Source organism: Triticum aestivum, chromosome 3B (assembly GCF_018294505.1).
Source record: "Triticum aestivum cultivar Chinese Spring chromosome 3B, IWGSC CS RefSeq v2.1, whole genome shotgun sequence".
Classification (NCBI taxonomy): domain Eukaryota; kingdom Viridiplantae; phylum Streptophyta; class Magnoliopsida; order Poales; family Poaceae; genus Triticum; species Triticum aestivum.
The window spans coordinates 702,868,624-702,884,385 of record NC_057801.1 but is presented as its reverse complement, the minus strand read 5'-3'; positions in this window follow the sequence as shown (position 1 = coordinate 702,884,385).

Sequence of the window (15,762 nt, the reverse complement as noted above, 5' to 3'; positions counted from 1 at the left end):
CACGGTCCTAGGTCGCCTCTGCGGCATGGGGATCGTGATCATCGCCAGGATTGGCACATGGGAAGAGCTCATGGAGAATATGATTGTGAGTACGCCCGCGGCAACCACCGTCGAGCGCCTTCACCCCTTCCGAGGGACGGGGCGTACGCGCCCCGGCGGTATGATGACAGGCGTCTGTATGGTAATGACCACAGAGTTCCAGTCGACCCCAGAGAGCTCGGTTTCGATGCAAGGTCCGTCCTTGTGCAGGGTTTGGTCGACCGGAACAGAGCATACAGAGAAGGGATGGATAGAGACAGGCCCAGTGGAAGCAGGGTCCATGTTTCCAGCCCAGAGTGTTTTGGAAGAGCCATCAGAGCTGCTGAGATCCCACATAACTTCAAATTGGCGACTGGCGTCAGTAAGTTCACAGGAGAGTCAAAGTCCGACACTTGGCTTGAAGACTACCGAGTGGCTGTGCACATTGGTGGCAGCAGCGATGAGGTAGCCATGAAGCACCTCCCTCTGATGCTAGAAGGTTCTACCAGGGCTTGGCTGAATCAGTTGGCCCCTGGGAGCATCTTGAATTGGGATGAGTTAGCCCGAGTGTTTACCAGAACATTTGAGGTCACCTGCAAGAGACCTACTGGTCTACCGGAGTTGCAGCATTGCATGCAAAAACTGAATGAAACCTTGAGAGACTATATCCAGAGATGGATCACTCTGCACCACACAGTGGAGAATGTGTCAGATCACGAAGCAGTCTGTGCCTTTGAGGAAAGCATTCTCTACAGAGAGCTCAACCTGAAGTTTGGTCGGACCGGAGGTATGTCCTTGACTCGGATGATGGAGATTGCCACCAAGTATGCTAACGGCGAAGAGGAGGATTGACTCGAGAGCGGTAAGCACAAAACAGTCGCCTAGGACACCGGAGGAGGAAATTCCAGTCGGAAGTAGAAGCGGAAGGCTGAGGTAGCAGGTCTTGTCGAGGCAGCAGTGTTGAATCAAGGAAAGTTCAAAGGGAAGCCCAAAGGGCCTTGGATCCCTAAGAAAGTGAAGGACCAAGAAGGAAACGATGTGATGGATTTGCCATGTCATATTCACACCAAGAAGGATGAGGAGGGGAACCTGATTATCCCCAAGCATATGACTCGACAATGTCGTCTCCTAATCCAGAGCTTCCGAGAGAGCAAACCCAATGAAAAGGACAAAGAGTGCAATAAGGAGGAAGAAGATAAGGATGATGATGGTGGTTACCCCAATGTCAATGCCACCTTGGTGATTTTTGCTGATCTCAAGAGCAAAAGTCGACTGAAGGTCATTAACAGAGAGGTTAACATGGTTGCTCCGGCAGCACCAAAGTATTTGAAGTGGTCAAAAACCCCCATTACATTCGAGTAGTCCGACCACACGCCATGCATAGCTACCCCTAGGCGGCAAGCGCTGGTGATCGATTCAGTCGTGGGAGGCACCCGACTGACCAAGGTTCTGATGGATGGTGGCAGTGGTCTGAATATCCTGTATGTTGAGGCCCTCAAAGGAATGGGCATTCTGATGTCCAAACTCAGCGAGAGCAACATGCGATTCCACAAAGTCATTCCAGGAAAGAAAGACGACTCGCTCGGCTAGATCACTTTGGACGTGGTTTTCAGCGATGAGAAGAATTTCCGCAAGGAAAAGTTGACATTTGAGGTTGTGGATTTCCAGAGTGCCTATCATGCCATTCTGGGCAGAGCCGCTTATGCTAGCTTTATGGCTCGTCCATGTTATGTGTACCTCAAGATGAAGATGTCTGGCCCCAGAGGCATGATAACGGTTTCTGGTAACCCTCAAAGAGCAGAAGACTGTCTTCGGGACGGTGGAAAGATAGCAGATGAGCAGATGGCAGCAGTAGAGTTTCAAGAGTACCAGAAAACTGCAGATCCGAGTGATTTGCTGCGTGCTAAGAGGCCTGCCTCGGAGTTCGCATTTCAGTCGGCCGGCGAGACCAAGCCAGTCCACGTTCACCCGACCGACCCCAATGCTGCTCCGACCCATATCTCAACGACACTCGACAACAAATAGGAAGAAGATCCAGTTCCTCCGTGAGAACTGGGACAAATTTGCATGGAAGCCATCTGACATGCCAGGTGTACCCAGGGAACTGGCTGAGCACCGTTTGCGAGTCGACCCAAAAGCAAAACCCGTTAAGGAGCATCTCCATCGGTCCGCCACGGAGAAGAGAAAGGCTATTGGCGAGGAGGTGGCTCGGCTCCTGGCCACTGAGTTCATCCGCGGAATATAACTCCGAGTGGCTCGCCAATGTTGTTATGGTTCCCAAGAAAGATAAGTCATTCTGAATGTGTATTGACTTCAAGCACATCAATCGAGCCTGCCCAAAAGATCATTTCCCTCTGCCCCGCATCGACCAAATAGTTGACTCGACTACGGGATGTGAGCGACTGTCCTTCCTGGATGCTTATTCCGGGCACCATCAGATCCGACTGGATGGACCCGATGAGATAAAGATGGTTTTCATCACCCCGTTCGGGTGTTTTTTCTATGTTACTATGACCTTTGGCCCCAGAATGCTGGTGCCACATTCATGCGCATGATTCAGAAGTGCCTACTCACTCAAACCAGTCGGAATGTGGAAGCATACATGGACGACATAGTGGTTAAGTCAGCAAAGGTTCTGACCAGCTGACAGACCTTGCTGAAACCTTTGACAACTTAATAAGGTATGATATCGAGCTCAATCTATCAAAATGCACATTTAGAGTCCCCGGCGGAAAGTTTCTCGTTTTTCTCATTTCCGAACGAGGAATCGACGCGGATCCAGAGAAGATTGGCACAATCCTCTGGATGAAACGCCCAGTGCGCGTACATTGAGAAGCTTACTGGTTGTTTTTCTGCATTGAGCCGATTCATCTCATGCCTCGCTGAAAAGGCATTGGTTCTTTACTGACTGATGAAGAAGTCTGACAAGTTCGAGTGGAATGACGAAGCTGAAGCAGCATTTCAAGAGCTCAAAGCCCTGCTTTCCACCCAGGCGGTGCTTGCTGCTCTAGTCAGCAAGGAGCCTTTACTGCTTTACATTGCAGCCAAAAGCCAAGTTGTTAGCACAGTGCTCACAATCGAGCGGGAAGAAGAAGGCAAGGCCTTCAAAGTTCAGCGCGCTGTGTATTACATTTCAGAAGTCTTAACCCCGTCCAAGCAAAGATAACCTCATTATTAGAAGCTTGTTTATGGGATTTACCTAACCATGAAGAAGGTTGCACACTATTTCTCTGATCACTCAGTTTCAGTCGTCAGCAATGCTCCATTGTTAGAGATTCTAAATAACAGAGATGCAACTGGTCGAGTGGAGAAGTGCACGATTGAACTTATTCCTTTAGATATCAATTTTGAGGCAAAGAAGGACATCAAGTCTCAAGCAATTGCAGATTTCCTCGTAGAGTGGACAGAACAATAGCAGACGACTCAAATTCAGTCGAAACATTGGACCATATTCTTTGATGGATCCAAGATGTTAAATGGCTCTGGTGCAGGAGTGGTCTTAGTGTCCCCACGAGGAGACACACTCAGTTATGTCCTCCAGATGCACTTTGATTCTTTGAACAATGAAGCTGAATATGAGGCACTACTATATGGGTTGTGTCGGGGATATACCCCGCGGTGTAACCCGGCTGGAATTATAACCCGGCCGGACTTGGCGACTCACTAATGACCCGCCCTGACTGGACGACACACTAAGTGACCCGCTCGATCCTGGCGACTTATGGGTGACCTGGCAAGCGGATCAGAGGAGCGACAAGACCCGGGGGCCTATGAGGCTCAAGGCCCAGAAGGCCGGCTTACGTTATGATAGGCCGGCTTAAGAGGAAAGGCGTGAGGAGTATCTCCCTTACAAGGAATCAATACCCGAACTTGAATCCGGCTTGTAGTACAAGATAGGCTAGTCCTACTAGGACTCCACATGTAACCCGCCCCTCTAACTTATATAAGGAGGGGCAGGGCTCCCCAAAGAGGGACAAGCAACAAGAAACAATATCTAGGGCTAGACACAAAGGGGGAGCTGGCTTACGGCGACTCTTCTCATGAGCATAATGAGACCTAGCCACAAACAACATGTAGGGTAGTTACCGGATGATGTTTCCCGGGCCCCGAAGCTGTCTGCGTGTTGCGTCTCTCGTCTCGATCAACCCCTCTCAAGCTACCACATAGATGCGTTGGCCTCGCGACTAAGTCCTGACACTAAGGACATCTGACGTGTTAATTCCACGATAGTTGGCGCCCACCGTGGGGCTTGCGCACGGTGGTGTTGAGTTCTTGAAGGGATCTTTCTCAGGGACCGAGAAATTCACAATTTTTTATGATGAAGAAATGCCGTTTTGAAAAGATTTACATCAGAAGTCAGGGTTGCATGGCGGCACTGCGTGTGCTTGCGATCTAACGATCCGAAGCCGTATCAATTTTTGGGGCACTTTCCTGAGGCGAAGGAGTTTTTCCACCACAGATCATATCCGTACCTACGGCTTGTGGTCTAATTGGAGGCAGTAATACCAATCCATCAAGACCTGCCATTTAGTCAAAAACAACGTGTTCAATATGTAAGACCCAGAGGAAATTAGGGTCGCATTAGTGCAATTGCCATAACTCGCCGAGATCAAGAGGAGATCTTTTCCGCCGAAGCCAAACACGACAATCAACCGAAGCTGTTAGCGGTTTCCATTACAGGATCGGTGGACGTGTTCGATTGTTACTGTGTATCCAGGCAATGATCCAATCGGCCAGGTTGTTGCTGCTCAGAATAGAGAATCCCAAGCTACGAGTCTTGAGGGATCAATGGTTGCTCGTACTAGTACTTTGAGCGTGGGGGCCAAATCAATGCTAAAGTACTCCCAATAGTACGTAATGAAGATTAATAATGTTGAGTATTATTGAATCGGTTTTCCAATTGACTGGTTAGTCAAGCGATTTTGCTTAGGCGACCCGGACACGGATGGTCCCCGGGTTTGGGCTCCTCCTGCGACCGGTCTCGTTGACCCACTGTGCCTCTCTTGTCGTGGGTTCGCGATTCCTAACCGCCGGCACCGCAGCAAGCCGTCGTATCGCGGTCTTATTTCTGCTATGAGCCACCGTGTCGCGGTGCTATCGGAGCACCTCTACCCTTTGCTGCTGCTTTGAGACAATCAAGGGCAATCATTAATCAGAAAAATAGGAAAAGACAAAAGCAACCCACGTGGGTGGTAATGCTACATGGAGATAGACGTACGCCTCGGTGTATGTGCGGCTAATTTTTCATCCAGCATTATCCGCTGTCCGTATTCATCTGGCAAAAAATATTAGGTGTTATTTTTCTCATGTATTTTATAAGTACATATTAATTCATCCGACAAAGATTACTCTGGCCTGTAATATTTTTATGCGGGAAGGCTATTAAAGAAGATGGTGGTATTATACTACGGAGGCATGTTTGGCTGTGCCACGCAGCTTCACGGACACACGTATCGCTGTCCGTTTTACATCAACACGTCGGCCAACTTGCCGGTTCGCGTCACCGTACAACTTAACGGATGACTCACCATCCACCCTCGCCGCTGGTTCACGCGTCTGCACTGGTTTATAACACGGCGGACAACTGGCTCGTCTGTGCCGGCTTACAAGGCCGCGTCCGATTCATCACTCCGAAGCCGCTTCTGATGCTGCGATGGTTGTACTATCTGCCTAAACATCAGGTGGTATTCATCTAAATTTATGTACTTATCGTTTTTTATCAAAAACAATTACTTTGTCCTGTAATATTTTTACACAGGGCAATTTTTATGCCATTCGCGGACACGCGTATCGCGGTCCGGGTTACATCAACGTGCCGGCCGACTCGCCCGTCTGCACCACCTTACAACACCACAAACGATTCGCCCGTCTGCCCTGGCTACCGGTTCATGCGTCCGCACCGGTTTACAACGCGGAGGATAACTTGCTTGTTCGCACCGGTTTACAACACCGCGGCCGGTTCAACTGTCTGCTCGCATGGCCGACTTGCCCATGATGGATTTTCAGCTTCACTGTGGTGATCATCAACTCCATGGTGGATAACTACTGGCTCGACGCATCAGGTGATATCCATCCAAGTTTGTTGGTATTATCACATGTTGTTTTTGTCAAAGAACAAGTTTATCTTTGCCTTGGTCTGCAATATTGTTTATGCAGGGCAAATTATTTATGATAAAAATTGATATTATACCGTGGAGGTGGAGACACGCCAACATCTTTTGGCGCAGGTGGTCATCGTTACTCAACGGACTCCTGCACTGGCTTACAACGCCATGTCCATCTCTCTCATCCGCACCGGCTTACAATGCCATGCCCGTCTCTCTCGATCGTGCCAGCTTACAACACCGTGCCCGTCTCTCGCGACTGCACCGGTTTACAATGCCCTGGCCGTCTTTTATGACCATGCCAGTTTAAAACAAGGAGGATAACTTGCTCGTCCGCACCGGCTTACAACACCGCGGCCAACTCATCTGTCCGCTCCCGTGGCCGACTCACCCGTCATTGATTTCAACTTTACCGCAATGATCATCAACTCTGCGACGGATTAATTCCGGCTCAACACATCAGGTGAAATTCATCCAGTATGTTTTATATTATATATTGCTTTGTTTAAAGGAGCAATTACTCTGGCTTGCAAGTTCTCCAGTGCAGGACACGTTATGTCACTGAGATGTTGAATGACTCATACTGGTTTATATCATGGTCAAATATGGAGAGTCTCAAGCCAACTCCTCAAGTAGTCTTAAAACTCGGGGGCTACAGTGCCATGACTCGGGAACTCCGGGTCATGGGAGGGGATGATAACCCGGTTCCGGAGGACACTACCGTACTAATGAAAATTCCGGTTTAAAATCCGGTTCAAGGGACATCTCTCTCCCGCAAAGCTTTGAAGCTCTCAAAACCGTTTCAACATCCGGATCAAGGTAAATTTGTCCCTTACAAAGCTTTGAGGATCTCAATATCCGGTTTAAGAAATTCCAGTTCAAAACATGGGTATCCTGCTTTACGGCTTATCTTATTATGGTCACTTGGGGGCTTCCTGCTCATCGTGCATAGCCATCAGTACCCTCTTGATCGGTGCAATGCCAAAATTTATACGGTCATTTGGGGGCTTCCTGTTCAAAGGTCGTATTCGAACCAAAGAGAATATAGCTGTCGATACCCTTTTGATTAGCAAACTGCTGAACCTACTTGGGGGCTTGTTGATCGTATCCGAATGATAGCTCAACCCCTTTGGGAATCAACGTGGATCGTATTCGAATCAGCGTCATTAAACAACTCTTATGGTCACTTGGGGGCTTCCTGGTCAAACATAGGTTGTATTCGGACCAAAGAGAACATAGTTGTCGATACCCACTTGATCGGCATCGCCAAGCCACTAGGGGCTATATGATCGTATTCGAATCTTAGCTTAACCCCTTTGGAACGGTTTACTGATCGTATCCGAATCAGAAGCCTCAAAAAGTTTTATTCTATCTCTGGTAAAGTTTATTGTAGCCACAATTACTTAACTTGAGACCTTTTGGGGATTATATCTCAAAGGTATATAAGTGTTTTATGATTAACCGGCTTGACTTTTGACTATAAGTCGCCAGCTTATGACAACTATCATTTATATGGAAGCATTGGCTTCTAAGGACTAGGTTATCACCCTTATCACACAGGTCATATAACCCGGCAGTACAAATTCAATATTACAGTGGTCATTTGGGGGTTTTCCTGTTCAAACATAGGTCATATTCGAACCAAAGAGAACATAGCTGTCGATACCCACTTTGATCAACACAGGATGGGCTATATGATCATATTTGAATCTTAGCTTAACCCCTTTGGGACAGTTTACTGATCGTATTCGAATCAAAAGCCTCAAAAATTTTATCTGTTTTTATACAATCGCAAGTATTTGAGTTGTCACAAATATCATATGTGCCGACTCTTACAGAGTTGAGTTATCAACTTCACTGTCCGAGTCACATAAACCGGCGGTATCATTCAAAGGATCATAGGGATCTTGTGATCTACTTGTGTGCAGGATAAGACTATATTTGGGTGGTTACCCGCCCTGGCTTTTGATATTAAGTCGCTAGGGCATATGTTATTTAAACTTTGTGCAGGATCTACAGAGCTATGGCTTACATAAATGATCAAGTTCAAGCCCATCATCAAAGATTGAAATTGATGTGGGTTATTAATTCTTGATTTTCTCAAAGGCTATACGCCACCGGGTTACAATGAATGCGCATCGGCCAAAAGCCGCCAGGTATTTAAACTCTGGATTTACTTGTCAACCGATGAGGTATTCAAATCTTTAATAGCCAAAACTGGCTGGATTTTCATGATGATATTGAATGATTGAGGTTTTCATACCGGATTATATTGTTCAAATCTTAAATAGCCAACATGGCTGGATTTCTATTGTGATTATCAATAACCAGTGTTATGATTGAGGTTTTCAAAGTCGCTTCAGCGCAATGAAAGGAATAGTCCGGAGTCGCTGCAGGCTTACGACCCGGCACTTGAGGGCTACATTATTCAAATCGAGATTACATCGAATATACAAGTCCCATGTCACTGCCAGCATGCACCATGGCACTTGGGGGCTAATGCAAAGTTAATTTTTGCTCAACTTATTAAAGACCCGACTCATCACATTTTAAATGAGCCGGCCCTTGGGGGCTACCAATTGCTCCTATCAACAATTCAAGGTACACAATTTTTCATCTATTATTGAAGAGATCCACTGCTCAATTGGTAAAGCACAAAGCTCTCAACCTTGTGGACGTGGGTTCACGCCCCATGATGGGGGTTACATTATATGATGTTCTTTTCAAAGAAGTATATATAAAGTACCATCTCAATATTATCTTACTGAGCCGGCCCTTGGGGGCTACACGTGGCTGTTCAAATCTACATGATCATATTTATATAGTCCCTGCTCATTATTGCACAGTGACCCGGCCCTTGGGGGCTACACTGGTTGAAGTTTTTATGAGCATAAGGCAATTTCAAGTCCCAGGTTGCTGCAAGCATGACAACCCGACACTTGGGGGCTACAGATAATATGGATATAAGGGAGAAATATCTTCCAATCTTCAGTTTTGAGCAAACCAGATTGACCAGGCATCACCAATCATTATGACCCGGTGTTTGCAAGAATCATAACCCGACAGCATCAATAATCATGAACCGGCATTGGCAACAATCATGAACCGGCGTTGGAAACAATCATGACCAGGAATTATTAGTTTTTATAACCCAGAGATTTTGGAAATTATAACTCGACAAGATCTATACCTTTAGGCCGGCTGAAATCAGATGAGTATTTCAAGACCTATAATTTTAAGCCGGTGCTTTGGAAGCCGACTCAGATGGATTATTTGTTTACAATATTTCTTCTACAAGCAAATTGATTGTGAAGCTTGTCTATTGACCAGGATTTTCTAGAAGAAGGAAATGGCAAGGACTTAAGGATGTTCAGGTGCCGGTTTACAAGAATTCTTAACCCGGAGCACAACCTGTCAAATTTGTTCTTGTGTCTATTTTGCAGCATAAGTTTACCATGGATAAATCCAAGCTAAACTTGGGGGCTAATGTCGGGGATATACCCCGCGGTGTAACCCGGCTGGAAGTATAACCCGACCGGACTTGGCGACTCACTAATGACCCGCCCTGACTAGACGACACACTAAGTGACCCGCTCGATCCTGGCGACTTATGGGTGACCTGGCAAGCGGATCAGAGGAGCGACAAGACCCGGGGGGCCTAGGAGGCTCAAGGCCCAGAAGGCCGGCTTACGTTATGATAGGCCGGCTTAAGAGGAAAGGCGTGAGGAGTATCTCCCTAACAAGGAATCAAGACCGGGACTTGAATCCGGCTTGTAGTACAAGATAGGCTAGTCCTACTAGGACTCCACATGTAACCCGCCCCTCTAACTTATATAAGGAGGGGCAGGGCTCCCCAAAGAGGGACAAGCAACAAGAAAAAATATCTAGGGCTAGACACAAAGGGGGAGCCGGCTTACGAGACTCTTCTCATGAGCATAATGAGACCTAGCCACAAACAACATGTAGGGTTGTTACCGGATGATGTTTCCCGGGACCCGAAGCTGCCTAAATCCTTGTCTTGCGTGTTGCGTCTCTCGTCCTGATCAACCCCTCTCAAGCTACCACATAGATGCGTTGGCCTCGTGACTAAGTCCTGACACTAAGGACATCTGACGTGTTAATTCCACGACAGGTTGCGTATGGCCATTTCACTCGGCATCTGGCGCTTGATGGTCTATGGCAACTCAGACTTAGTGGTTAATCAAGTAATGAAGGAATGGGACGTTAGGAGTCCCACAATGACCTGTTATTGCAATGCAGTGAGAAAGCTAGAGAAGAAGTTTGAGGGGTTAGAGCTCCACCACATACCACGAATCAAGAATCAAGCTGCCAATGATCTGGCGAAGATAGGTTCCACTCTGAAGCCTATCCCCAGCAACGTGTTCTTGGAGCATATCCATACCCCGTCAGTGCAAGAAGATCCCTTCAAGGAAGAACCCCCGAAACCAATAAGTTCAACCGACCCGACTGTGATCGAGGTTCCAACCATGGTCGACTTGATCATGCGCAATCACACCCGACTGGACGGTACCATACATCGCATACATTATGAGGAAGGAACTCCTAGAGGATAAAGATGAAGCTCGCCAGATAGTCCGCCGGTCCAAAGCCTTCACAACGATAAAAGGACAACTTTTTAGAGAAAGTGTCACAGGAGTGGCTCAGCGCTGCATCACCCCAGAAGAAGGTCGAATGATCCTAAATGATATCCACTCGGGGACCTGTGGTCACCATGCATCCTCTCGGACCATCTTGGCCAAAGCATACCGAGCAGGATTCTATTGGCCTCGAGCAAATGAGATGGCAAAAGATATAGTTGACAAGTGGACAGGTTGCCAGTTCTACTCCAACATGTCCCACAAGCCTACGTCTGCCTGGAAGACTATTTCACTTGTCTGGCCGTTTGCAGTCTGGGGATTGGATATGGTTGGACCCTTCAAGACCGGTGCGAGTGGTTTCACCAATTTTCTTGTAGTAGTCGACAAGTTCACCAAGTGGATCGAAGCCAAGCCCATCAAAAACCTCGGTGCAAGCACTGCCGTCAGTTTCATCAAGGAGTTAATATTCAGATGTGGAGTACCTCACAGCATTATCACAGATAACGGCTCCAACTTTGATTCTGATGATTTCAAGGTGTTCTGCGCATCCCAAGGCACTCGGGTCAACTATGCGTCCGTCGCACACACGTAGTCGAATGGACAAGCAGAAAGGGCGAATGGTTTTCAAGGGTTAAAACCCTGACTAATGTGCAACCTTAAGCACGCTGCTGGAGCTTGGGTGACTGAATTACCGTCCGTCCTATGGGGGCTGAGAACAATGCCAAACTGGTCGACTAACTGAACCCCTTTCTTTCTGGTGTACGGCGCTGAGGCTGTGGTCCCAAGTGACTTGCTGCACAATGCCCCCCAAGTGGAACTGTTCTCAGAAGCTGAAGCTGAGTAGACACGCGAAGATGCAGTTGATCTTCTGGAGGAAGAGCACGAGATGGCTTTGGTTCTATCAACCATCTATCAGCAAGATCTGCGTCGATTCCATGCTCACAATGTCAGAGGTCGAGCATTTCAGGAAGGAGACCTTGTGCTCCGAGTGGATCAGAAACGACCTCACAAGCTCGCTCCGGCCTGGGAAGGTCCCTTCATCATCACCAAGGTGCTTCACAATGGAGCGTACCACATCTACAATGTAGCCAAGAACATGGACGAGCCACGTGCATGGAACACAGAGCTGCTTCGTCCTTTCTACACCTAGAATCACTTGACCCGATGAGTTGTAATACAAGTACTTCTGTTTGCTTTCCAAAGACAAGATTTTACAGTATCTTAATGACTGGTTCCCCATATCACTTGTGTCCAAACCCCCCAGTGGGTGGCTTAGCTGCGAACCTGATTCGCCTAAGTTAAAAACATTCTGAGTGGAGAGCAATCCTCCCACTCAGAGGCTTATCCGCGACCCTGAAATCGCCTAAGTTAAAAAACATTCCGAGTGGAGAGCAATCCTCCCACTCGGAAGCTTAGCTGCGACCCCGTACTCGCCTAAGTTAAAAACATTCTGAGTGGAGAGCAATCCTCCCACTCAGGGACTTAGCTGCGACCCCGTACTCGCCTAAGTTAAAAATATTCCGAGTGGAGGGCAATCCTCCCACTCGGAAGCTTAGCTGCGACCCCATACTCGCCTAAGTTAAAAACATTCTGAGTGGAGAGCAATCCTCCCACTCGGGGGCTTAGCTGCGACCCCGTACTCGCCTAAGTTAAAAACATTCCGAGTGGAGAGCAATCCTCCCAGTCGGGGGCTTAGCTGCGACCCCGTACTCGCCTAAGTCACAAAAATCCTTTGAGATATGCCACAAATACAACAAACGCTCCATCCCGATCCGCAAGGATGGCGAGGTGTCGACTGAACACCACGTCTGAGCTGCGTCACAAGTACAATGTACGTTCCATCCCGATCCGCAAGGACAACAAGGTGTCGGCTGAACACCACGTCTGAGCTGCGTCACAAGTACAATGTACGTTCCATCCTGATCCGCAAGGACGACGAGGTGTCGACTGTACACATCGTCAGATCCACTCGACGAAAGGTGAAAAGATTGAGTTTACTCGGAGTCGAAAGACATTCAGAAACAATAAAAGCAAAAACCATGATATTCAAGGAAAACCAAGTTTAGATAAATCCTGCAAAAGTTCAGAACTGCGACGGGCTGAAGTACTCAGGCATCAAGCCTGAAAGAGTTTAACGGTTACATAACCACTCGGCATTCTGAGGCAAATAGAGGTGGGACAAAATGTTTTCATTCACTCACCAGGAAAAGGACTTGCTGGATCACAGAAACTGTCAAGGTCAATGCTGTCTGCGATGCGAGTGGAGGCATCAAGGAAGGTGTCCATAAAGGACTAGAAAGTGAGCTTTTTGGTGTTGGCAACCTTGAGGGCCGCTAGCTTGTCTTCTTTGACATCCTTGCAGTGCACTCGGACCAGTGACAGGGCAACATCAGCCCCACAGCGAGCAGATGACTTCTTCCATTCCTGCACTTGACCAGGGATTTGATTCAGTCGAGTCATCAAAGACTCGAGATCCTATGAGAGTTCTGCCTGAGGCCAGAGTTCAACATCAATCCGTGTCATTGCAGCCTTCAGTCGAGCAAGATAATCCACAGCACCGTCCAAGCAAGATTCCAACCGCAGCACATTCATTGCAACATAATCCTTGACCGGAGAGTTGATGGGGTCAAGACCCGTCTCGACTCGCCAGGTTTCCGCTTCGAAGTCTTGGCAAAGTTCTGCACAGTCGAAAAAGTAGTGAGTCGACAGTTTAACAAGACATGTGAACCGACATTAACAAATCAATCGAGAAGGAGGAAATACCTTCAAGCTTCAAGACCAACTTCGCAGCAAGCTGCCCCAGATAAGACTCTAATTCACCCTTCTTGGCCTTGAGACTCCCAACTTCGTCGATCAAGCTTTCCTTGTCTTTCTTCAGTCGCACAACCTCTTGCTTGGCTTCAGAAATGTCGGTCTTAAATTTGGAGGTCTCCTCTTCCAACTTGCTGACCGAGGCCAACTTCTTGTCCGCAAGTGCTATTTTTTCTCGCGCCTCCTTCGTCTGGGCCGCAACAAGATCTTGATACTTCTTCTCCAGAGCCTGCTTCATTTTCTCTAAAGAAATAACATTCTTCAAACGAGCTTGAAGTTGACGGTTTTCACTACGCACATCTGTTCGAGTGGAACCACTCGGTTCAAAGAGACTGAAAAAAGAGAGAGATAATCTTAAGGCGGACGGTTGACGAGTGGTTACCTCCCATGATAGCTACTTCGTCCTGTGCCTTCTTGAGGTTATTCTTGGATAGTTCCAGATCAAGGCACAGGCTGATCTGCTTCTTATTCAACTCAGGAAGTTGAGATCCAAGATCACAAGACTTCTGTAGTCAGCAAATAAGATATGTCAGTCGACAGAAGAAAATGTCAATCACAGCGAAAGTTGCTCCAAGACTACCACTGAATCAAACATTCAACAATAGTCTCTGGGACTACACCCAGTGGGTGCACTTGGTGTGCCCCCACTGGTCTGGTTTTACACTCGGCATGGTTTGCCCAACATGAGTAAAAAAAAGACAAAAAGAGAGATTGTCAGACCCCAGCCGACTACCAGCAGTCGACTACGGTCTCGGGGACTACACCCAGTGGGTGCACTCTGCGTGCCCCCACTGGTTAAGAAAAACACTTGACTCAACCTAGTCGACTCAAGTGGAAGAACTATTCAGTTCTAAGTCAGAAACACCCCAGTGGGTGATTGGATGTGAAATACAGAACTATGATAGATGCACATAATAGGTTCTAAAACGCTCATCCAAGTACACCGTATGGACAGTGAAGAAACAATGGCAACTATCATTACTCAAGGGATCATTCGGAAATCAACTAACCTTGACGTTGGCTTGCAGAGCGGTGCTGGCACTGTAAGCAACCTGACTGGCCTCATGCACCACCTTCATCTGCTCCATCACAAGATTTACCTGGAGAAGAGCCTCCTTGGCAGCACTAGGTGGGTCGTCTGGAGTCTGGTATGCAGCGAAGAGTGATGATAGCAATGCAGTCAGAGCAGTCACTGGGTCGGATGCTTGGAGTTGTACTGGAGTGGCAGGGGCCTGAGCGGTCGACCCCGAAGAACGGTCAGGTTACAACGGATTGGCAAAGGTAACATTGGTCCGAGCCGGATCTCCGGATCGCTGGACCACTGTCTGAGGCACCGATGTCGATTGAAGCACCTGACCCTCGGTCGTCTTCCCGCTTGATGCTCTGCCCCTCTTTCTTCTCTCCCTCAGAGGCACTTCTTCTTCATCATTTGGAAGTTCAATGACATCCCATGGAACTGCAAAAAAAAGCAACCTTGAGAGTTCAATCGACCAACAATCTAGTCGACAGAAGAAATTCAAGACTGGAAAGGGCGTACCAGCTTTGGAAGTGGCCGCGTCATCGGTCTCCTCATCGCCTGGGGCCTTGTTAACATCCATATCAGTCGCAGAAGTTGCAGGGCTGGAAAAGTTCATAATCCACTCTATCGGAGTAATGGGCCACGGGTAGCCTAACCCGAGTCCCTGAGCCTTTCAAGACTTTGGGCCGGCTGGCTCGAACGGCCGGCTGCCCGAAGGCGGCCGAGCACCAGCAGACGGCGCCAAGACCGGCCGACTCCTAGCAGACGGCCTCCGGAGAGGCAGCCTTCTAGCAGGCGGCCACCCGGTGCCCAAAGTCTGCGCCCCTCGTCAAGAGGACAAGACAGGGTGAGGCTAGAATGTAGCCCCTCACCCCTGGATCCCGGATTCGACATGGCTACAGTGCCCCGTACATACGGAGAGCTTTGCACGGCACGGGACTGTAGCCACTTCCCCTTTGACGCCACTTCTGACCGGCGGAGCCCTGTTCCCACGACGGCCTGTCGATACGGCCCACATGCGGCGGGCCCTACCCGGCAGAGAGAGCCCAGAACATGGCGGAAGCCAGACCAGCCGGATCCACGGGACGCCGGCCTCCAGCAGGCGGCCGGTCCCTCCCTCAAGATCCGTGCGCCATTAATCAGATGGGGCGCGGTGTGGCTACAGTGAACTCCCACCAGGCGGCGGGACTGTAGCCACACTCCCCTGACCAAG